Here is a 24,567-nt window from a genome sequence, read left to right on the forward strand (position 1 = left end):
CTTTTTTTTTTTACAAGATAGATGGCATATTGCATTGAACTGAAGCAGCCATTGGGCTGCTCAGATTTCTGAAGCCAATAACTACCCTGATAGGGAATTATTTTTGCACCACAGTAAATTGTTGTACAGATGTAAATGTGAAAAAGGCATTTGCAATGAATATGTTTTTTGAGCTATTTCCAATGCATTTGACTAAATACACAAATACATGTTTCTTGGCAGCCATTATGTGAAACCTGTGATGTTCATTCACTATGAAATATCTCTTCATAGTTTACTTACAGATGTTCAGAACAATTTCTTGTTTATCAATGTATTCATAAGCAATTTGAAATCTGCACATCTCAAGTGGAACCAAAATCTGATGGAGAGAAAACTTCGTGGTTCATCAGCTGTTTCACTGTAATTACCATCCCTCCTCACCCACACACTGCAGTTTTCTTGAAACCAGAATGTTTTTGCATTATACTTCTAATTCAGACTTGAATATGTATCCATGTAATTTTCTGGAATATAGGGTAGCTTTTTAAAAAGTAATTATATGGGGCAGTATGTGTTTTAAATATTATTTATCATTTAGTTATGTTTCCCCAAAAGTTATTTAGGTGACCTGTGTTTAACTCAGTCACCTCTAATGCTTTTTCTCAACAGCTGTCAGTTTATTTTTTAATGTGCATGAGTGATCTTTGGAAATTAATAGCACTTTAAATGTATGCAGCCAGTTAGCTTTCTTGCCATGATACCTACAATATTGTTTGACAAATTATGCTGGTCCCACAATTAGTGTTATCTTTTTCTGAGAGATACCCCTAGTTTTTTTTTTATTTTGTAGCCTCTATGGAACGATTATTAACTACTACTTTGTTTGCATTCCATACCATCAGCTATCCCAGTGATTGTCTGGCAGTTTGTTCATTGTTTGTTCATCTGTTACAAACCTTTTAATCTCTTCCTCTTCTTCTTCCATTTCCTCATCCTCTGCAAACAAAGCAGATAACTATCAAAACCAAAAAATCAATGAAAGTGTCATAAAAGAAATCAAGATTAGCTAGCTTATTGAAGTCAGTCTGGTAACAAAAACTGATCTGCTAAAATTAGTCACCTTATTTTTGACTTATATCCCATCTTTCTCCCAATGTGAGACCCAAAATAATGTAATAAGAAAGGTAATTATCTAAAAGACAGAAGAGAATAATCTGTTACTGGGTTGCTTAAATGTGTAGACATGGTGGAAAGCAAGTTGGCTGTTAGTGATTATTTTATTCAAGTTGAGTATGTCAGAATTTCTCACCAAAACATGCAAGGTTTACTGTAAATAAATAGCATTATCAGTCCCTCAGCCATGGATTAAACAAAGATAATGGCTTCCTGGCTCGCTATACACATTTCAAGACTATCTGGCCCCATCCTCATGGGGATGTCCTACATTCATCTGTTCTCTTCACCACTGGCTAGTTCCATTGCCAAACTGGATTTGCCACTTCATCTCCATGCACAAAAGCTAGTTCCCAATGCCTTTGTTCACAGACCATCGTTAAAACTGAATTTGCCATTTCATTTCCATACACAAAGGATTTGTAATTTGAATTGACATTCTTACATACCAATGGCATATATATGTCTGTCCCTGGCTTCCACTCCACCAAATGTATCTGAGGAAGTAGACTAAAGTCTACAAAAGCTCATGTTGCCAGTATCTTTCTTTCAGTTAGTCTCAAATGTGCTACAAGATCTCTCTACATACTGAATGTCATGGAGTTATTAGATTCTGATGTGCTAGTGTGGGAATGTATCAAATTTCAGTCGTCCCCCCCCCCCCCCAGGTGGTTGGATATTTTTGAGTCCAGCTCCATTTGAAATTCAGTGGACCCCAATTCCCCAATCTGCCTTTCTACCATCTAAATATATCTATCTGAATATATATTTGTCTATTAAATTGCAACCCTTTTGCCCTGTATCAATAACAGATAACAATACAGTATGTGAGCATCTTTCTTGGATTATGACAGAGAGGACAGATAGAGTAGGGTGTCATTTAATGATGCATATTTATGGTACTAAATTTCAAGACCCAAGAGAATTTCCTCCAGAGTTTTCATGCAGATGTTAAATACCATGGCGGACAAGACTGTGTGGGATACCATAGCAGTATTACCCAGCATCTTCTTCTGGAATGAACCCTCCAGGAAAGTTGGAAATCCCTGCAAAATAGTGCCTATCACACACTCTCCAACCCACTCCACCCATATGGTCTAGAAGAATATTGTGGTTAGTGGTATCAAAAGCCCTTGAGAAATCCTACAGAATTTAAAAGCATGTATTTTGTCTGTGCATTCCCTAGCAAAGGTCATACATGCATGTAGCATCACCATAAGGGGAGGAGCTACAACCGAGCTCTCATGAGCCTGGATAAAACATCCTTCAGCTTGGATGATGGTGATGCATGATGGGAGTGGTAGTTCATCAGAACCTGAAGGGCCATAGGTTCCCCACCCCTGTCGTAGACCAAAATGTATTAATGCCTATATCTGGATCAGAAAATAGATTGATCTGACAATCAGCACCATCCAGAAAAACCTGACTGAGGGGTGTGTGTCTGTGTGTGTAGTTATACCCATCCCCAATATGTTATAATGTAGTACAGTAAAAACAGCACAGGGGAAGATTTCATAAGCCATGTAATCTTAAAGAAGAAAAGAAAGGACTTTGCTTGGTGCCAGAGTAGAAATCAGGCAAGCCTCCTTTGGGAGGATATCTCATATATGAGGCATCTCAACAGAGAAAGACCTTTCTCTTGCCACTCAGCTAATTTCTTTGGTTGGAATATTCATAGGAAGGCTTCTGGAGATGGATTTAGTGTCCAGCCAAATGCTTGTGTGAAGTTCTTTGAGATACTCTAGCAACAAGGAGTTCAGGGCGTTAAAGGACAACACCAACACTTTCAGTGGAACTGACTGTGAACTAGAAACACCAGCATTGCCTGATTGTATGGACTAGTTCCAGTTAGCAAACGGCTGTAGTAGCTCTGTTTTGAACTATCTGAACTTTCTGAACCATTTTCAAAGGTAGGCCCACATAAAGCACATAGCAGTCATCCAGCTGAGATGCTACAAGAGCATACACACAGGCACATACGACAAGCCTTACCGTGTTCTTTGTCATTGGCTTTGGCTTCATATTCATGGGATAAAAGTGACTTCAAATATTACTGTGGAGTACACCACATCATGAGAAAGCATGACTCACTAGAAAAGATTTTTATTTATTTATTTATTTAGGTATTTACATCCCGCCCTTCAGCCCTAATGGCTATCAGGGCGGCTTACATTTATTATTATTTTTAACCAGACAGTTCCCTGCCCGCAGGCTTACAATCTAAAAGACATGACATAAAAGGAGAAGGGAATGGTGAGGGGGGAGGGGATCAGGTCCAGCATTCTTCACTCCCTCTGAGGCCTGGACCAAGGCAGATGAACCGGAGGGAGGGCTCTGCTTCTTCCAGGCAGGCCTGGTGGAGCTCGCCTGCCTCTCTCCCCTTCCAGATGGTGGCTGAAGGGAGGGCTGGTTGTCTTCGAGGAAGGTAGTTGGAGCTCACCTGCCTCTCTCTCCCCTTCAAGATGGTGGCTGAAGGAAGGGCTGGTCCTCTTCGAGGAAGGTAGTTGGAGCTCACCTGCCTCTCTCTCCCAGATGCTAATGCTTGGAAAGTTGGAAGGCAGTAGGAAGAGAGGAAGACTGCATACTGGATGGATAGACTCAATCAAGAAGCCACGGTCCTGGGTCTGCAAACCTGAGCAGGGAGTGTTGAGGAGAAGGTGTCTTGGAAGTGTCTCATTCACAGGACTGCCATGAGTCAAGGTCAACTTGAAGGCAGATAACAACAACAAACATGGAGGGAGAAATGATGGGGTAAAAGAAATGCTGTTGTGCTGTGACCAGACAAATAAAGGAATGATCCTGTCTAATGTGCCAGGGTTTCTGGGGTTTTGCAGAGTGAGCATAGCTGCCATCTTCAACTCATTCCCCCCCCCCTTCCCTTTTCTATAAAACGTTTAAGACTCTATCTGCTGAATGTTTGGGAAAGAATGCACTAGATTACCTTTGGTCCTCCATATGATTTGGCCCCTGGCTCCCATTGTTCCTGATTGGTGGGCAAATTGGATGCGGCTTCTGGGAGCTGAAGTCCAAAACAAATGGAGGACCAAAGGTGGAGAGTCACTGCACTAGATGCTTACAATATCCCCCCCCCCCAAAAAAAAAAAAAACCCAGAAAAAGTATAGAGAATGAAAGTGCCAACTCAAAATTATAATCAGATTCCATTCTATGGTCCACATTCCATTGAGGTCAGAGTGTATTTGGAAATGTAGCTTCTACCTACATAGTATCCAGTGCAATTTAACACAAATTAATCAAACCATGGCTGACATTTTGTTAGTTAGTCCTGACAAGAGTAAACCCCATCAATCAGTTGTTGGATGGTCAGTTAAAACAGATAAATCTAATGGATCCAATGGGTTTACTTTAGTCGGGACTAAAATAGGATTTAACCTTCTGTGTTTTGACCACTGTGTGTTAATATTTAGGAACATCCTATGCATTCCACATTGTTTTGTCACCCATCAGATTTAAAGGATTAATGAATCAGTTGGCCCTTGTCAGACAATGGTTCCCACCTTGAATAGGTATCATCTAGGCTAGGAAAATAATTTCTCCCCTACATTGTTCAAAGTGAATGTAACTTTGGCATTATAACTGAAGGTAAGAAAATGGCTTTTAGATATTTGCTTATAAAGGATCTGAAAACAAGATGGAGTAATATCATTATGGGGTCACTAAAATAACATTTAAAAAGCCAACTTTCAAGTTCTTTGGGACTCTTCTTTGAGCTGAACATGTGACTTCACCAAGCTGAACACATGGGAAGAAGGAGAAAAGTCCAAAAACCATTCCACTTAAAAGACTGAATCCTGGGACATAGGACCTTCTTTCCCCAAAGGAAATACATCACAGGTATCATGTTAATGAACCCTTTCTGGGTAGGCTGAAGAAAATGAACACTACACAAAGGTTATTGTCTCCTTCCTAGTTTCTTCCATTATTCAGTACAGGAAACCTTTTTAGTGGGATTTTCAGCATTCATATGGAGATATAACTTGGAGAGAAAGATACAATTATCCTGGTAATATAACTGAGATACTATTACACCTTGTTGTCTACCTTTATATATTGCTTCAGTTGCATAACTAGACTACAAACATTATCCTCTGTTTTCTATAGCTTGTAAGCATACTTGGTTTTGAGAAGAGAATGAAGAAGATAACAAGATTAAAGTCTTCAGAGCACAATGAGAATGTCTCAGAATGTTTTCTTTTCTTGTTCAGGCCATTGTAGGAAGAACAGATTATCGTCGGGCCTTTTGTCTATATTTTTTCAAGCCTCTCTTATAAGAATAGAGTGTCAGACTTAAAATGACTAGTTTACAGATTCATTGCAGTCTGTCAGTATGCGTTGTGGCCTTGATCATTCCAGATTTTTCTGTTTGTTTTGCTTCATCTTTCTGTTGGTTTTCATGGTTAGCTTGGCTCGCCTGTGCCAAGTGGTAGATGGGTCAACTTGTCAAAGTGTCTTGTATGATTAGAAAGAAGGCCTGGTGTCTGCATGGCATGGAAAGTCTAGCCATTACTGATATCCATTATTTTATTGTATTAAATAGGAAAATGTATTTGACAAAAAAGAGGAATAATTACTAATAGTTTCAAACTGTGCATTTGAGTTCCTTAGACTTTTAGGAGGGGTTTCTCAGTGACAAAATCAGGAAGAGCAGAGGTAGACTTCTTTGGAGGTAACTTACTCATCATTTTCAACTCTTCAACAGCAATGTAAAACCATAGGTTATGAGTAAATTCTGGGCTACATTTTAGAAGGAGACAAAGTATTCACAAAATCCCCACTGTGTCCCCTAGAATAGGAATGGGCAGAGTTGTGGCTTGTAGATAATACTTTGTTTTTTCTTGTTAAATGTCTTCAAATCAACTCCCATTTATAGTGACCTTGTTGGGAGGTTTTCTCAGCAAGATTTATTCGGAGGAGGTCTACCATGGTCCTGTTCTGAGGCTGAGAGAGTGTGGCTTGCCTGATGCCATCCGGTGTGTTTTCATGGTTGCGCAGGGATTCAAACTCTGCTCTCCTAGAGTCATAGCACAACAATCAAGCCTTTACACAACCTCTCTCCTTTTTTTGTTTTATTTTGGATTCTTTTTTTACTTGAACTATGAATTGCACCAACCAAAGCCAGGCGTAGAAGGAGCAAGATGACTCTTGAGTCCATGCTAACCAAACTCCCATAACATTTCACATTTTTTAAAAAAAATGTTCTGTTTCCCTTCAGGTTTTCTTTTCTCAGGAACGTAAATTAGAAAGCTTTCACATTGTTTGTATTATTTATTTATTTACTATTTATTAGTTTAACATTTATATCCCACCTTATATCACAAGGTCTCAGGGTGGTATACAAACAAACAGTTTAAAACAACAGTTCTTAACTTTTTCTTTGCCACGGACCTCCTTTAAATATCTTTTGTTGTTGCAGGCCACCACAACTTAAGATTTAAAACCCTAAAGTGCATCAAATATTTATTTAAAGTTGCTTATTAAAGGTTTTCAGATTTGGAGAGAAGGGGGAAATAAGTAAATGCACACACTCCTATTATAGTATTTTTATTGGAATGATTTTGAATGTGTGTCTCAATACAGTCGGCCCTTCGTATACACAGATTTTTTTATACACAGATTCAAGCATCCATGGTTTGAAAATGTTAAAAAAGTATAAATTTCAAATATCAAACCTTGATTTTCCATTTTCTACACTATTTTTCTATGTTATTATATTTAATGGGACTTGAGCATCCATGGATTTTGTTACCCTCGGGGGATCTTGGAACCAAACCCCAGCGTATAACAAGGGTCCACTGTACTACATTCTGAAGAGCTGTCCCTGTTTTTGATGCTCTGTCGTTCTTATACTGAATCATGCCGAGTGGGTATGGTCCGCTTTTCTGCAGAGGATAGAACTTTCTGTGATTCATGTGCATTTGGTCTGAAGGCATGTTGGCAGAATGCTGTAGCTTGGCCAAAGCACTAGCTGGGAAAGGTGGAATAGCACAACAATGAACACCAGGAATGGACTGCAGCTGCTAGAAGTCCAGGTTTCCAAAGGGCACCAGATGGTAAAGGCTTGTTTGCTCATATTTTTCTTGTTCATTACAGTGTTTAGTTTTGTTTCTTTTCAGTTAATACTCTTATTTTCCCTCCCAAAACAAAGCTCCAGTTCCCTTAATGACCCGGCACTTAAGAGCTGCAGTGATGATAATGATGACGTTTACAGGACACATCCTGCTTCTTTGAAAATGTGATATTTGTGTAATTGCGGTGTGTAGTATTATCTCCTTGGTTTATATGCTACCGTTCCCAGAGAGCAAACGCTCCATATGTTGTGTACAGTCTCTTTCACATTAAGGTAATGATTCTGGGTAATTTCAAAACGAGGGGACTTCATAGCCTATTTTGTATTTAAATGAGGAAAGTTTAAATCTTGGGCTTCATGTGAAGATTGTTAATAAAATTCAAACTAAATGTGGAGGATAAATTCTACTGAAGAATCCCCAGCTTTCAATGGGCTTTCTCTGCTTCTCTCCTAGATCCATTTGAGTACATGATATTTGATATTGAGTACACTGGGCGACCCTGGGCAAGTCACATACTCTGAGCCTCAAGGGAAGGCAATGGCAAACCTCCTCTGAACAAATCTTGTTAAGAAAAACTTAGGGTCACCATAAATAGAAACAACTTGAAGGCACACAACAACAACAACAACAACAACAGGTACATTTGACATTGCATCCCATTTAGCACCACTTTAATTGCCATGGGTCAATGCTAAGGAATTTTGGGAATTGTAGTTTGTTGTGGCACCAGAGCTCTCTGACAGAGAAAGCTGACTATCTCATGATATTACAAGTTCCAGAATTCTATAGCATTGAGTCATGGCAATTAAAGTGGTGTCAAACTGGATTATTTCTGCAGTATAGGTGCAGCCAAAGACTAGAGGGCCTTGGGTTGTTTTCATTTAACAAACAATGAGCTAAATCACCTTCTGTTGTTGTTACTTTCAGAACTTTTCCCCCTCTTGTATTGCCTGAAAGTCAGTTTTGTTACTCCTTGAGCATTGCACTGAGATGTGGGCATAACTCCATTCTTCCGTTTTGCCGACAGACGTCAGCCAGTGGATTGTGCCTGATAACAATAATAAAAACCAGAATAGATGGTTAATTCATTATTTACAGTATGTAAGTGAAGTACAACGTGAGCTGCCAGAGATGCATCATAATCCTCACTTCGGAAATGAGTTTATCAAAATATTTTGCAGGGGAATATGATCTACAGAAATCGTTCAGCTAATTGTCTTTCCATAAATGCAAGGAAGAAGGTCCCGAGGAAAGCCCTGAGGAAAGTTAATGAAAAATTCAATTATTTAAAGTTAAAAGTTAACAGAATTTTGAAACTGTCATGAGTTAAGTTAAAAGTTAAGTGTTTCCATTTTCAGCTTGCTAAAAGATAATTAAAAAGGGTGTAACAAAAGTGAGAGATCTGTGAACCATGGTGAAGTACCTATTAGCTCCCTCACGATTTTCAAATACAGTGAAGTGGTTTCCTTTCCTATGAACCCATTAAAACATTGAAATTCAGTTGGAATTTTTCCGGCTTCATCCAAAAGCAGTGTTATATTTGTCATACAATTTTCAGAATAACATTTGACCAGCCCTCTTATTAGATACTTTTCATTGTGTTGATGTAGTGAATCATGGGCATACCAGAATAACAAGAAAGAAGATACTCACAATCAGATGACAATGAAAGCTGTTACCGCAGAAAACCTCTCTATTTTCACTTCTCAGAATATAACAAAAGGATATGAACTACATCTGAATTAGGAAAAAACAAGCAAGTGGCCCCAAAATTAGTCTGAAATAAATTTTTAAAAAATGTTTGAAATGTCCAGAATATTGGAAAATTTCTTAAGATAATTTCTCCAGCCCTATTTAGTGAGTTACCTTTTCTGCTTAAGAATGTGTGATAAATTTCAGTAACACATTTGCAGAATTGAGACTTCTGTATGTTTTGATTCCTATAAAATGAAACTTATCAGCTGCTCAAGGTGTACTCTTTTATTTTGGCCCTCAAATATGTTTAGTGGTGCAAGTTTGGCCTCGATTTTGTCATGCATTCTCCTGAGCAGTTTGCTTTCAAAGGCCTGCTATGACTAGCAAACTTTGAAGAAGATGTAAATGAGTCTAAGATACATTAAGTGGAACTGGAAAGCTGTACTGGTTAAATTTTAGGCTTTAAATGTCAGGTACCTGTCTTTGAATGCTTGCTTATGGTATATGTGAAGTTCTTTCAGTTCCCCTTGGGAAGTCATTGTCTCTTATCCAAAGATCTGTGTTTCCCAGTTTCGGGGGGGGGGGGGGGAGTAGTGAGGTATACATTGTTAAAGTAATATATTGATAAATTCGATAGACTGATCTCTTGGTTGATCAATCCTTGGGAAGAATTCTTTCTCTACATGTAACAAATCAATAATGATGTCAATGGTGGCCACAGAGCTTTAACATGGTGATGGGAATTGGGATGGCGGGGAACAGCTAGAGCTACCAGGCAGTGTGATGCGCACATAGACAAACCTGTCTTTGAAAGCTCCAAGAGAAGTTTTCTACTACAGAAGGTCTGTGCTGGAGCTGCTTTGAGAGAGGTTGGCTACTCTTTGTTTCTAGGGATGGGAAGGAGATTCCTAAGAGTGCTCCACAATTGGAATTTACTAGTAACATGCCAGCTGCTGAGGAAGACACATGCAGCTGGTTATGGACTGATTAGTGGAGTCTTTGTAAGTGCTTAACTATATTCGTGTAATTTTCATAAGCTGCCATGGCATAGTGGTTTGAATGTTGGACTGTGGCTCTGGAGACCAAGATTTGATTCCCAGATTGGCAATGAAACCCACTGGGTAACCTTGGGCAAGTCACAGCCTCTCAGCCTCGGGGGGAGGCAGTAGCAAACCTCTGGACAAATCTTGCCAAGAAAACTCCATGATAGGTTCAGCTTAGGATCGCCATAAGTTGGAAACAACTTGAAGGCAAACAACAACAACAATAACAACAGGCTGTCTTGGCTTTCCAGTATTGGGGGTAAAAGGCAGGATATAAGTCAAACAACAAGAGTAAGTACACAAAGGAATTTTGTAGCACCTTTGAGATTAATTGGTTGAAAGAAGTTTCCAGGATAGGTTTTCGTAGACTCAGGGCCTGAACAGACAGGCTAAAATAAAGCTGCTTTGGGTCACTTTGGAGGTACGCTGTTTAAATGATGCATGCGTCCTAAGAGGCCGGAAGCCATGCTCCAACAACAACATTGATGGCCCAAAACTTCCTGAATAAAAGTGCCCGGCCACAGAATGACTGTCCCCCGCATCATGTATCAGCCCACCTCTCTGTCCTCGCTGTATTTTTATTGTGTTTTTAATAGATGTTTTAATTGTAACTTGTTTAATCCTGTTTTAAGCGGGGGAATTTGGGACATAAATTTGTAAATGTGGATTTTAACGTGTTGTAAGCCGCTTTGATTGTCTTGTCACAGAAAAGCGGGCTATAAATAAAAGTTTTATTTATTATTTATTATTATTTATGAAATGGAGATAATTTTTCCCTAGCTGTTTTCAGAAGACTTTGTAAATGGAAAATCAGTGTGTTGCATTTTTTTATTTCTTTTGAGCAATGTTCTACAGTTAATTTGCTAATGTTATTTAATATTTAACCTAGTGCTTAAGTTTCTTCAGGTCTACATGTTTTTAGTTAGACTATTTTCTTTTGTGATAATAACTTCCAAAGAAGTGGCCTGGTTGATCTGTTGAAGCAAAAACAAGAATTAAGAATTTTGTGGTATCTTAAAGACTAACAAACATATTGTTCTTGTAAAAACTTGTATGGATTATTTGTTCAGAAGTCACAGCTGAGGCAGAGTGTCTGCCTTGGTGGTTCTTTAGAGCAAATCTTTGCATCTTGTGCTCCATCATCAGTCACTATTGAGTACGCTATTGGAAATTGCATTCCAGTAACATACAGAAGGGCTCAAGTTGCCCACCCCTGCTTTGGGATGATACATGGTCTCATACAGAACAAAATGTTTCTTAAACCAGGTTCAGGTCACACAGCTTTATCTCATTCATGCAAAATGGTTTGGGTCCCAAAATACTTGCTTAGTCCCATGATGACTCAGTTCTGGAAGCCACATCTGCAAGATTTGATAAGATTGACCAGTTTGGAACAACACTGACAATTTTCAAAAATAGCTACTTTCTCTAAGTTTTGCTTGTTTGTCTTCTGATTTCCCAGTTGGCTTAAGCCAGTGTTTGCTTACCGAACTGGCAAAATTAGACATTAACTGTGTTTTCTTTCCAAACAGTATCAAATGTTAATTGTGGCTGAAATGTCTTCTAGTGATTCTGTTCTAATGTCACATTTCCATAAAGTGTATACAGCTGAACTTTCTACTGAATGCACTGTATCAGACTGACATGAGTGTGTCTAATCTTCCATTTTTGAGTAAAAGGACAACAGGCAAGCAGAAAGCCATCTCTTGGTTTCATGCTTGTATAGGTCGGCATAACTGTTACCTATAATTGGATTGCAGACAAAACAGGGAAGTAGAAAGATATCTTTTGGTTTCATGCTTGCACAGTTGGCATATGTGTTTGCACACAAGGGGGACTGTACACCATGTAATTCCCTGTAGTATGGATGATGAGTGAAAGCAAAAAGAAGATTGCAGAGAGTGTCATTAAAGATTAAGGAATGGTTATGTAGTCACGAGTGTGTGGTCAGCTATATACTGAGCCCAATAGTCATAGCAAAACATATTATTCAAGGGATAGGGTTCATTTTGGCCTTTCTTCTTTACCCCACTGAGTTTCACATGATTGGTTTGATAGCTCTTCGCTTTGTTGCTTTCTGTGCAATCCTAGTTATGACATTAAGAATCTAAGAAAATTAAACTAGGGCCACTACTGGTTTCCTGCAAAAGATACAAACATGCAGAACCTGAGGTCAGATGTGAAAAATTAACTAAACAAAGGCAACTTTAGGGAGTGGCATAAGGAGCTGGGGATGTTTAGCCTGGAGAAGAGAAGGTTAAGAGGTGATAGCAATAATAATAGCAGCTTCATTTATATACCACTTCATACCACCTAAACCAGTGGTTCCCAACCTATGGGAACTCACAGGAGTCGCCCAAGACCATCAGAAAACACATATTTGCATATAGCAATGAAAATAATTTTATGGCTGGGGCTCACCACAACATGAGGAACTATATTAAAGGGTTGTGGCATTAGGAAAGTTGAGAACCACTGACCTAAGCAGTCTCTAAGCTAATTGCCCCCACGAGCTGGGTACTCATTTTAGCAATCTCGGAAGGATGCAAGCCTCAGTTGAGCCTGAGCCCTCGTTGGTATTGAACTCACAACCTTATGGTTTGTGAGTGAGTGGCTGCAGTACAGGCATTTAATCACTGCTCCACCAGGGCCCTGATATGATAGCCTTGTTTAAATATTTGAAGGGGTGTCACATTGAGGAGGGAGCAAGCTTGTTTTCTGCTTCTCCAGAGACTAGAACATGGAACAGTGGATGCAAGCTACAGGAAAAGAGATTCCACCTCAACATTAGGAGGAACTTCTTGACAGTAAGAGGTGTTCAACAATGGAAAACACTGCTTCGGATAGTGGTGCAGTCTCCTTTGGAGGTCTTCAAACAGAGGCTGGATGGCCATATGTCCAGGATGCTTTGATTGAGATTTTCTGCATGGCAGGGGGTTGGATTGGATGGCCTTTGTGGTCTCTTCCAACTCTATGTTTCTACATAGGATAAGAATCCTATTATTGAGTACCTAGTTGTTGGGGGGTATTTGCTTACATATTGTAAACCACTTGGAGAGTGCTAGTTCACTGATAAGCAGTATAGAAATGTACTTGTGATTGCTATTGCCACATGGTCACTTCCCCTAATGTACTGATTGTTTGGTTCCAGTGACCAACCCTCCCTATTGGTTAGACTGCTGAGCCTTTTACTCCTTTCTGTGCCTTTTGAAATAAATTATCTGCAAGGCACATCAGGAATGTGTCCAAGAGCCTGTGCTTAGCAGATGTAGCCTCCCAGCAGATATCAAGGTAGTTGAAGTGCTCTGTAAGTACTAATTCTTGCATCTTCAAAAGTTCCTAAACTTGGCGCTTTACAGACTGCCCGAAAGGGCGGTCTCCTGCTGCCCTCATTTGTTGCGCGAGGGAGCCACAGTGGCCAAACCGTGCGGCTCCCTCATGCAACAAAAAGAAGCTGCAAAATGTAGCTTTTTTTTGCGGTGCCATTATGACACCGCAAAACACCATTGACGCACTTGCGGCATCATAATGGCACTGAGACGTGCAGACACTAAGCGTCTGCTACGTCAAAATGGCTGTGCCCATGTAGAATGGGCGCTGCCATTTTGTACGTGCTCAGCACGTACTAGGGTTAGGGGTGTCTGGAAAGGGACACCCCTTCCTAACCCTAGTACGTGCCGAGCACGTACATTTTGGTGGTGTGTAACCCGCCTTTGTTTCTGAAAAGCATTGACCACCACCTCATCTTGGTTTGGTGGCCTGTAGCAAACTCCTGCCTTCTGCCACTATGGATTTCTGTAGTTGTTTCCCCCTTTCTTCCCTTCTTGCTAGATTTGCATTGCTTCTTCCTTGAAACTTTCTTCCACAACAGCTCTGTCATTCCTGTCAAATTTAGCAGCATTGGCCCAATTGCTCCAGGGCTGCCCCAGTATCGCCTCCAGGCAATCCCTTATTCCTTAAGGGACTGGAGGTGAAAAATCTACTGGTCTGTGTATGCACAGCATTTCTGCTTCAGATTTATTTGTGATATCTTTATCATCTGTACTTGTAGATGGGAAATGCATGAGAAGTACTATCAGTCCTACAGTAACTTTTACCTCATCATCAATATGAGCCTGAGCCAATACATGCAACAGTCATACTTTCTGGATACCATTGTTCAACTGCATAGTGGACATAAAAGCATATAGGAAACTTACTGACACCTAGACATATTTATGTGTTTTTAGCTTCCACCCAGAACATATAAAAAATCCATTGTCTGTGTTTAAACTTTATAATGGATCAATTCTGAGTGGAATTCCCAAAGAGCAAATTCATCAAACATCTTTATTTAAAATTTCAAATTGTAGCCTCATCAGTCTGATGCATGGGGCTTGGTATCCTAGACAGTTCTGTGTTCTCACTTTTCTTGGTACTCTGGTTCTTAAGACAGTGTTGCAGATCATTGAAATTTTATTGAAAACACTATAGTGTGGTAGCTATTCTTGGCAAAAAATGGGGGGAGCGAATAGCTTGGATAAATTGATATGGAGGAAGGATGGCCACGGTGACTGTGCCAGTCACTTCTCACATGCTTCCACTTTAATTGATAACCCCCCAAGTAATGGTTATGCGGATATATTTCATGGCCACAGCTGTTGGGTATTCAGTGAGGAAAATAACATCATTGGTATGGGGGTACTCATCCCAAGCAGATGAGTAAGTTAATCATCCACAATTCACTGAACTGTGGAGTTACATTCATGGAGTGGCAGGCAGCCTTTTAATTACTGCAGATCATTCTCCACATCTTGTAAGATCTCTCCTCTCAGCTGCAGCCGTCTTGGTTGTGTCCCTAAAATTGTCATCTTTCCTTTGTTTTTCTTTAAGGAATTAACAGTTCTTCCTGCTTTACAGTGCTGCTTAAATGAACCATAAGCTGACTCAGAATGCTGCTCAGCTTCAGATATGAATCCCCAATGGTGAAACCCTTACTTTGCATTAGATTGCAAAGGGGGAGGGACACAATTTTTCCTTGCATTATACTAGGGCTGGTGAGGAAATGCTGTTACATCAGTAGGAACTGATTGTTTAATAAAACACCCCCATCCCTTCTTACGTGGAACTAAAGGAAGCATCTATGAGCTCCTAAAGTGGCCTCCTAGGCAAAGACTGACAGGATCCACAGTGATGGGGTACACACACCATGTGTTGTTAGAACATGCCCTGAGTGAGAATGGCCCCCTCTTTGTAGGCAGAGAACAATGCAAAAACATGGAGACTTCTCAAGAAAGCAATTGTTCTCTGCCTACAAAGAGGCCTGTGATCTCACTGGAATGGAGACATATTGGATTGCAAAAGAGGGGTCCCTGTTGGGATTGCAAAAGAGGGGTCCCTGGACTTTGAAAATCTCCCTGTTGCCACATGGCCAGAAGGAGTAGGAGCCTGCCTACAAAAGATATCCTCCCCATCATAACATTTTTACTAAGGACTGAAACAACATGCAGGCATCTGACTAACATCTCCAATTGTTTTTTTCTCTTGTTTGGTTTGTAACATCTTGCCTGATGAAGAAGCCCAGGGTACTTCAAAAACTTGCAACAAGTACTGTATATTGTGCATTTCGGTTGGCCAATAAAGGTATCACTGATGGATTTTTGTACTTTTTAGAATAAGTATTCTATCCCTGGAGGTTGCCTGGCTGCCCAGGCATATACGTTTGGACTAGGAAATGGCTTTGACGAGATGCTTCTTCACAGACATTGCCCTCCAACACACATTCACATATTGGGAAGTGGAGATTGCCAATTAGCTCATAAACAATACAAGATCAGCTTGTCCAGAGGTTTCCATGGCTTGTCTTGGCTTCTTTGCCTGCATTATTAAAAAGCAAGCTGATCTTTTGCAGAGTTGATCCCAAAACAGCTGTACAGTCTAGTGACGTCACTAGAGGGGTGCAGGGAATGCAGACCCTAAGGGGCAGGTGACACCACTGTTCCTCAAACACTTAGCTTTTGGCAGAAATGGGCTGTGGCATTCACCTGCTCCCTTTAAGAATGCTTTAAGAGATGGTGGGAGTGGGATGAAGCTTAGTGGGAGGAGAAAGGAGAAGCACCAGAATTTTTAAAATTAAAATGTCAAAATATGATTTTTTTAAAAAAATATTTTTTTGGAAAATTTAATTTTTTAAAATTATTTTAAAATTTTCTTTAAAAATATTACATTTTAACCAAATCTTCATTATGTGTGTATGTAAACACATTTAGGTTGTGAGTATGATATTGTAATTTGAACATATAGCTTTAGTTTTGCTAGTTGTTTATATCACAACTATTAGCATTATATTCAGTGGTATATGGGAACTACAATTTACGAGTAACATTATGGGGGGTGGGTGACACCATGCGTTACCACACTGGGTGACACCAACCCTAGTGAGGCCACTGGTACAGTCAGCCCTCCATAACCACGGATTCTATATCAATGGATTCAACCATCCAAGGCTTGAAAACATTTTTTAAAACTCCTGAAGACAAACCTTGATTTTGCTATTTTATACAAAGGACACCATTTTACTACACCACTGTATATAATGGGATTTGAGCATCCACAGATTTTGGTATCCACAGGGGATCCTGGGACCAAACTCCAGTCAGTACAAAGGAGCCACTCCTTTCCCCAGTGCCAGTGAGCAGTTTCCTCCAGAAAAATAATAAAGATCAATTGTTTCCCCATGAGCCATTAGTTGTCTTCTCTCTTGTTTTATTTATTTTTATTTATTTATTTGTATCCTCTTCTTTTCCCAGGACTGGGACTCAGAGCGGCTTCACAGTATTTAAAAAAAATAAATTAAAAAATAGTATAATAAAATAAAAAGTAAATTGAAAAGAATTTTTAATCTGGTCCAACATTGAACACCCCAGCCTGTCCTTATAGTAATTCCCTAAATGCCTGTGTGAACAGGTAGGTCTTCACCTGCCAGCGGAAGGCCATCAAGGAGGGAGCCGTTCTGATCTCCCTGGGTAGGGAGTTCCAGAGTCTAGGGGCAGCCACTGAGAAGGCCCTCTCTTGTGTCCCCACCAACCGTGTTTCTGATGATGTTGAGACAAAGAGAAGGGCTTCCCCAGAGGATCTTAGAGTCCGGGCCGGTTCATACCAGGAGAAACGGTCTGCCAAATAGTGTGGACCTGAGCCATGTAGGGCTTTATAGGTAATAACCAGGACCTTGAATCGTGTCCGGAAACAAACTGGCAGCCAATGAAGTTGTTTCAACAGGGGCATTGTATGGTTTCTGTAATCTGCCCCTGTTAATAGCCTGGCAGCAGCTCTTTGAACCAACTGAATTTTCTGAACACTTTTCAAAGGCAGCCCCATGTAGAGCCCATTACAGTAGTCCAAACGGGATGTAACCAAGGCATGTACCACCGTGGCCAAATCTGGCTTCTCAAGGAATGGGCACAGCTGGCGTACAGGTTTTAAATGTGCGAAAGCACTCCTGGTCACAGCAGAGATCTGGGCCTCGAGGTTCAAAGCTGAGTCCAAGAGTACCCCCAAACTGCGAACCTGTGTCTTCAGGGGGAGTGTGACCCCATCTAACACAGGCTGGATCCCTATTCCTCGATCTGCCTTCCGACTGACCAGGAGCACTTCTGTCTTATCTGGATTAAGTTTCAACTTGTTTGCCCTCATCCAGTCCATTACTGAAGACAGACACTGGTTTAGGACCAGGACAGCCTCCTTGGATTGAGGTGGGAAGGAGTGGTAGAGTTGAGTGTCATCTGCATATTGATGACACCGCACCCCAAAACTCCGGACAACCTCTCCCAGCGGTTTCATGTATATAGGGAACAACACAGAACCTTGAGGGACCCCACAGGTCAATGGCCAGAGGGTCGAACAGGAGTCCCCCAGTACCACCTTCTGAGTTCGCCCCTCCAGGAAGGAACGGAGCCACTGTAGAACAGTACCTCCAAGCCCCATCCCAGAGAGGCGGTCTAGAAGGATACCCTGATCGATGGTATCAAAAGCCGCTGAGAGGTCCAGGAGAACCAACAGGGACACACTCCCTCTGTCCAGTTCCCTGTGTAGCTCATCCACCAAGGTGATCAAGGCTGTCTCTGTTCCATAGCCAGGTCTGAAACCAGATTGAAATGGATCTAGATAATCTGTTTCATTCAGAAACCCCTGGAGTTGGGAAGCCACCACACGTTCCAGAACCTTGCCCAGAAATGGTAGGTTAGACACTGGCTGATAGTTTTTCATTATTGTGGGATCCAAGGATAACTTTTTTAACAGAGGCCTTACAACAGCCTCCTTTAGGCAGGATGGAATTCTGCCTTGTTGTAAGGAGGCATTGATGACCTCCTTTACGCATTCAGCCAGTCCTCCTCTGGCCTGTTTAACAAGCCAAGAAGGACAAGGGTCCAAGATACATGTGGTGGCTTTTACCTCTCCAAGGATCCTGTCCACATCATCAGGCTGCACTAGTTGAAAAGTATCCATTAACACTGGACTGATAGGAGCCAAGGTTGCATCCACTGACACTATCAACTGTAGCATCCAAGTCGGAGCAGATCTGAGCAACTTTATCCACAAAATGCTGTGCAAATTCTTCACAGCGAGCTTCCGAGTGGTCTGTATCCTCTACCTGAGGGTGAGTGTGTAAAAGGCCCCTGATCACTCGGAACAACTCGGCTGGTTGGCTCCTTGCAGATGCAATGCTGGCAGCAAAAAATGATTTCTTTGCTGCCCGCATTGCCACAGAGTAGGTTTTCAAATAGGCTCTAGCCCGTGTTTGATCACATTCACTCTGAGTCTTCCGCCAACATCGCTCTAGTCTCCGTCTCATTCGCTTCATCACCATCAACTCCCTGGAGAACCAGGGGGCTGGTTTGGCTCCACTCCGTGAGAGGGGATGCTCAGGAGCGATTGTGTCCACTGCCCTGGCCACTTCCCCATTCCAAAGGTTGGCCAGGGCTTCAACAGATTCGCCTGCCGAGGTGACAGGAAACTCCCCAAGAGCCTTCAGGAATCCATCTGGATCCATCAGCTTCCTGGCACGGACCATCCTAATCGGTCCCCCACCCCTGCAGAGATTCTGAGTCCCAGTGAGTCTAAATCTGACCAGATAATGATCTGTCCATGACAATGGAACTGTGGAGAGTTCTTTCACACCAAGATCATCATCATCCCACCCAGTACAGAAAACAAGGTCCAGAGTGTGTCCAGCAGCATGAGTCGGCTCAGATAACACTTGGGAGAGACCCATGGTTGTCATGGAGGCCATGAAGTCCTGAGCCACTCCTGAAAGGGCAGTCTCAGCATGGATGTTGAAGTCCCCCAGCCCTAGTAGACGTGGAGACTCCAATACCAACCCTGAGACCATCCCGGTTAGCTCAGGAAGGGAGACTGTTGTGCAGCGGGGTGGGCGGTACACCAACAGAATCTCTATTCTGTCCTGGCCACCTACCTTTAAATAAACACACTCAAAATCTGTAGACTGTGTGAGGGGGCATCTGGTCAGGGGGATGGAATCATGATAGACTACTGCAACTCCACCTCCCCGTCCCCCCAGGCCTCGCCTGCTGCTGCACAGAGAAACCTGGTGGGCAAAGCTGAGAGAGATTAACTCCTCCAGTCTCATCCAACCAGGTCTCGGTTATACATGCCAGGTCAGCTTGTTCTTCCAGGATCAGGTCCTGAATGGCAGCTGTTTTACCATTCACTGATCCGGCATTCAGCAACAGAAGCTTCAACCCAGGGAGACTGTTACTTGTTCACTGGTATTTCTGATAACAGCTAAAAAAATAAATAGGGGTGAAGGTAGCTTTCATGTGAATTTTAAATTCATACATAGTCGTATTTCTAGGTGAGTACAGATTTTTTAAAAAAGTTTGACCTCCTGATTAAATGGGTGACCTCTTGATTAAAACTGCAAATGAAGAGAGGAATTGCAAAGGGTCAAACAATCACATTCACAGCATTGGCTCAATACATTGTTTTGAGCCCAAATTGATGGTAGTGAAGGGTGGTGGTGGTGGGGGATATTTATTTATTTATTTGTTTGTTTGGGGGAAATGGCTGTGTAAATATCAAACTGTCTACTGAAGCCCGTTTTAATTAATTCCCTGTATGGTTCAAAACTAAGTTGGTCTTACTGGTCCCTTACAGCATAATTAATCATCAGTAATAATTTATGTGGCTTCCTGAGGTTAAATATGGGCACAGCAATTCATTAAGAAAAGGAATGGGAATTAATAACATCTAAAAGGTTTGTCATGAAAAAGTGAAATATCTGAAAAGATTTATTTAAAGGCTAATGATTGATGTCTTCAGAGTTTTATTGGTTAAACCTGGGAGCTTAAATCTAGGTCGAGTCCCGGCAGATATGCATGGGCTGGTGTTTGATCATTTCCCAGTGATTAACATTTTCTGAATGAAATGTTACTGTTTTTCATTTTTCATATGTGTCTTTGATAAGATGCTAGTCGTCAGTGAATGGGGAATTGTGAAGAAATCATGGCTCTAGGAATAAATTATTTCCAGAGTGCTATTCAGGCATTTGCCAGATCATGTGTAGAGCTAAAACTGGGGACATAAGCCCCAACTCTAGTGAATTCTGAGCACTCAAAGGTACGTTAGGTTTTAATGTGTTGAGTGTGAATATGTGAAAACAGCTCTGAAATTTCACTGAGTTACATATGGTTACAAAGATCCCATGAGCAGGATCATGACAAGGTTGGTTAGGTAGTTGGTTAGGGAGGTCTGGAAACCCATATTTCATATTTTCATATAGAATCATAGAATAATAGAATTGGAGGAGTCCACAAGGGCTATCCATTCCAACCCCCTGCCATGCAGGAAATCTAAATCAAAGCATCCCCGACAGATGGCCACCCAGCCTCTGTTTAAAGACCTCCAAAGAAGGAGACTCCACTACTCTCCGAGGAAGGAGTCTGTTCCACTGACAAACAGCCCTTACTGTCAGGAAGTTCCTCCTATTGTTGAGCTGGAATCTCTTTTCCTGGAGCTGCATCCATTGTTCCAGGTCCTGTTCTCTGGAGCAGCAGAAAACAAGCTTGCTCCTTCCTCAATGACATCCCTTCAAATATTTAAACAGGGCTATCATATCACGTCTTAATCTTCTTTTCTCTAGGCTAAACATCTCCAGCTCCCTAAGTCATGCCTCATAGGACATGGTTTCCAGACCCTTCACCATTTTGGTCACCCACATGCTCCAGTTTCTCAACATCCTTTTTGAATTGTGGTGCCCAGAACTGGACACAATATTCCAGCTGGGGCCTGACCAGTGCAGAATAGAGTGGATCTAGACACTATACCTCTATTGATGCAGCCTAAAATCGCATTGGCCTTGTTAGCTGCCGCATTGCACTGTTGACTCATGTTCAACTTGTGCTCTGCTTGGACTCCCAGATCCCTTTCACATGCAGTTTCATTCAGCCAGGTGTCGCCCATCCTATATCTGTGCTTTTCATTTCCCCGCCCTAAGTGCAGTACCTTACATTTGAAATTCATTTTGTTAGCTTTGACCCAGCTTTCTATCTATTAAGGTCATTTTGAATTTTGATCCTGCTCTACTCCTCCTAATTTGGTGTCATCTGCAAATTTGATAAGTATGCTCCCAATTCTGTCCTCCAAGTCATTGATAAAGATGTTGAATAGCACTGGGCCCAGGACAAGAGCCCTGTGGGACCCCACTGGTCACTTCTCTCCAGGATGAAAAGGAGCCATTGCTGAGCACCCTTTGGCTTCGGCTGGTAAACCAATTACAAATCCATGTAACAGTTACCTTGTCTAGCCCACATTTCACTAGCTTGTTTGCAAGAATGTCATGGGGAACCTTGTCAAAGACCTTATTGAAATTGAGATATACTGTATCCACAGCATTCCTTTCATCTACCAACATGTTAACTTTATCAAAAAAAGAGATAATATTTGTCTGGCATTACTTGTTTCTCTGAAACCCATGTTGACTTTTTGTGATTATGGAATTGCCTTCTAGATGTTCACAGACTCTCTGTTTAATGATCTGCTCTGGAATCTTTCCTGGTATTTATATGAAAAGGCAAGAGAATGGAAGTGTAGCCAAGGGTCTGTTTAGGGGAATTTTAATATTAGCTCAATATTGCAAGGGGGGGCCTGCTATGATAGCCCTGCAGAACTGCCTCCCGTCGTGTATACAGAGCAGACTAGTAGATTCCAAGAAATGGAGCTGAGACAGACTTCTAAAATTAATATCCAATTTATTTATAAGGGGGAAAAAACTTACAATTCACCAACATGCACACACTCATACATTATCAAATTTGCAGATGACACCAAATTAGGAGGAATAGCTAATACTCCAGAGGACAGGATCAACATTCAGAATTATCTGAATAGACTAGAAAGCTGGGCCAAAGCTAACAAAATGAAATTCAACGCGGAGAAATGAAAGGTACTGCACTTAGGGCGGAAAAATGAAATGCACAGATATAGGATGGGTGACAACTGGCTGAATGAAACTATGTGTGAAAGGGATCTAGGAGTCCAAGTGGACCACAAGTTGAACATGAGTGAACAGTGTGATGCGGCAGCTAAAAAGGCCAATGCAATTTTAGGCTGTATCAATAAAAGTATAGTGTCTAGATCAAGAGAAGTAATAGTGCCACTGTATTCTGCTCTGGTCAGGCCCCACCTAGAATATTGTGTCCAGTTCTGGGCGCCACAATTCAGAAAAGACATTGAGAAACTGGAGCGTGTCCAAAGGAGGGTGAATAAAATGGTGAAGGGTCTGGAAACCATGCCCTATGAGGAATGACTTAGGAAGCTGGGGATGTTTAGCCTGGAGAAAAGAAGGTTAAGAGGTGATATGATAGCCCTGTTTAAATATTTGAAAGGATGTCATGTTGAAGAGGGAGCAAGCTTGTTTTCTGCTGCTCCAGAGAACAGAACCCGGAACAATGGATGCAAGCTACAGGAAAAGAGATTCCACCTGAACATTAGGAGGAACTTCCTGACAGTAAGGGCTGTTCGACAGTGGAATGCACTTCCTCGGAAGGTGATAGAGTCTCCTTCCTTGGAGGTCTTTAAACAGAGGCTGGATGGTCATCTGTCAGGGATGCTTTGATTTGGATTTCCTGCATGTCAGGGGGTTGACTGGATGGCCCTAGTGGTCTCTTCCAACTCTACGATTCTATGATTCTATGATTCTATGATTCTAAGGCTCAGGAATTCTAGAGTGGAAATAGGGAATACTTCAAGGCTGTAATAGGGCTATACCTACTTCAGTAGACTTCTTCAGGAGTCCAAATGGAATATGATGGGGATGGCATGAGGCTCAGTCACAGAATGACTAGGCCAGGAACCAGGAGCCGGGGGCCAGGAGCCAGATCAGGGTTCAAGGGGACAGAGCTTCCTCCTGAAATTCAGACTGGCCCAGTGAACAGGCAAATCTGATGATACTTATAGGCAAAATCTTGCTTCTGGCAAAGGTGCTTGATGGTGAGAACAAAAGGGGTTTGGTTGCTTGGCCATTGTAAACAAAGGCTTTGTATTGTCTTGTTGAGGCCAAGTGGTCTGACAACAATGGGAGGGGGGGGAGATGGTAGATGAGTTAAGTTAATCACTGGCTCATCAAGTGGGAGACCTAAAGATTTTACTCTTGGAGGTGATGGTTTTACTTTAGCAACTCCCAAACCTTTCTGTGGGGAATTTCCAAAGTGTCGCTCCTCAGGAGTTTTGTGAGGCTGAGTCATCTGCCTACCTGACCCACTGCTTCCAGGATTATGGCTGCTAGCCTGGCAGCTCAGTTTGAGGTCATGAAGGAACTCCACTCCACTCCAAAATTTATTAACATCCATATGTGGTAACAGAAGGAGAAGGAAAGTTTTCCTAGAAAGAGAGACAGCAAGAAAATAGGATTAAATTTAAACTGCAGTAGTAAAAAGTACACGGCACAATCTGTTTTATCACTTGGTGCAAAAATGTTGCTCATGTTTATGATTTGAACCAGTCACACTATTATTATTATTATTATTAACCTTTATTTATGAAGCGCTGTAAATTTACACAGCGCTGTACATGCAATCTTTTTAGTTAGACGGATCCCTGCCCTCGGGCTTACAATCTAAAAAGACATGACACAAAAGGAGAAGGGAGTGGTGGAGGGAAAGGGTAAGAGGTCCAGCAGTTCTTCTCTACCTCCGAGGCCTGGACCAAGGCAGATGGACTGGAGGGAGGGCTTGGCTTCATAATGGATGGTTAATCATTTTCCAGGGAAAATACATACTCTCAAGTAGGATAATGCATATACAGTACATAGCAATACAGGAAATGGTTTGATAAATCAGAATGTGCAGGAAGTATAAACTAGGATAGGTTGATAAAGCCACAAGGCAGCCTTTTATAACTTTCTGGGGTGCTCCTTAAAAGAGAGAAATTTTCATAACCTGCAATGTGTTGAAGAGAGAAGAGTTAGCCATATTTCATCCGTTACTCAGTAGACTAGGTAGAAGAACATAAGCCATTTTTACCTTCTCCCCATCCATCTCTGTCCATTCAGACCTGCAGTGACAGAGAAAGCAGTGGTCTGAAAGACTGTACA

General features: G+C 41.5%; 1 protein-coding gene and 1 pseudogene across 5 annotated transcripts in view; one reads left to right on the forward strand and one right to left on the reverse strand.

Moving 5' to 3' along the window:
- Positions 1–24,567, forward strand: part of MSRA (methionine sulfoxide reductase A) — a 305,188-nt gene that overhangs the window by 118,088 nt on the left and 162,533 nt on the right. The window lies entirely within an intron of this gene.
- On the reverse strand, positions 881–24,511 carry LOC149310354 (uncharacterized; annotated as a pseudogene).

This window comes from Sceloporus occidentalis, unplaced genomic scaffold (genome assembly GCF_023333645.1).
Source record: "Sceloporus occidentalis isolate IW3139 unplaced genomic scaffold, rSceOcc1.0.p SCAF_6, whole genome shotgun sequence".
NCBI classification, from domain to species: domain Eukaryota; kingdom Metazoa; phylum Chordata; class Lepidosauria; order Squamata; family Phrynosomatidae; genus Sceloporus; species Sceloporus occidentalis.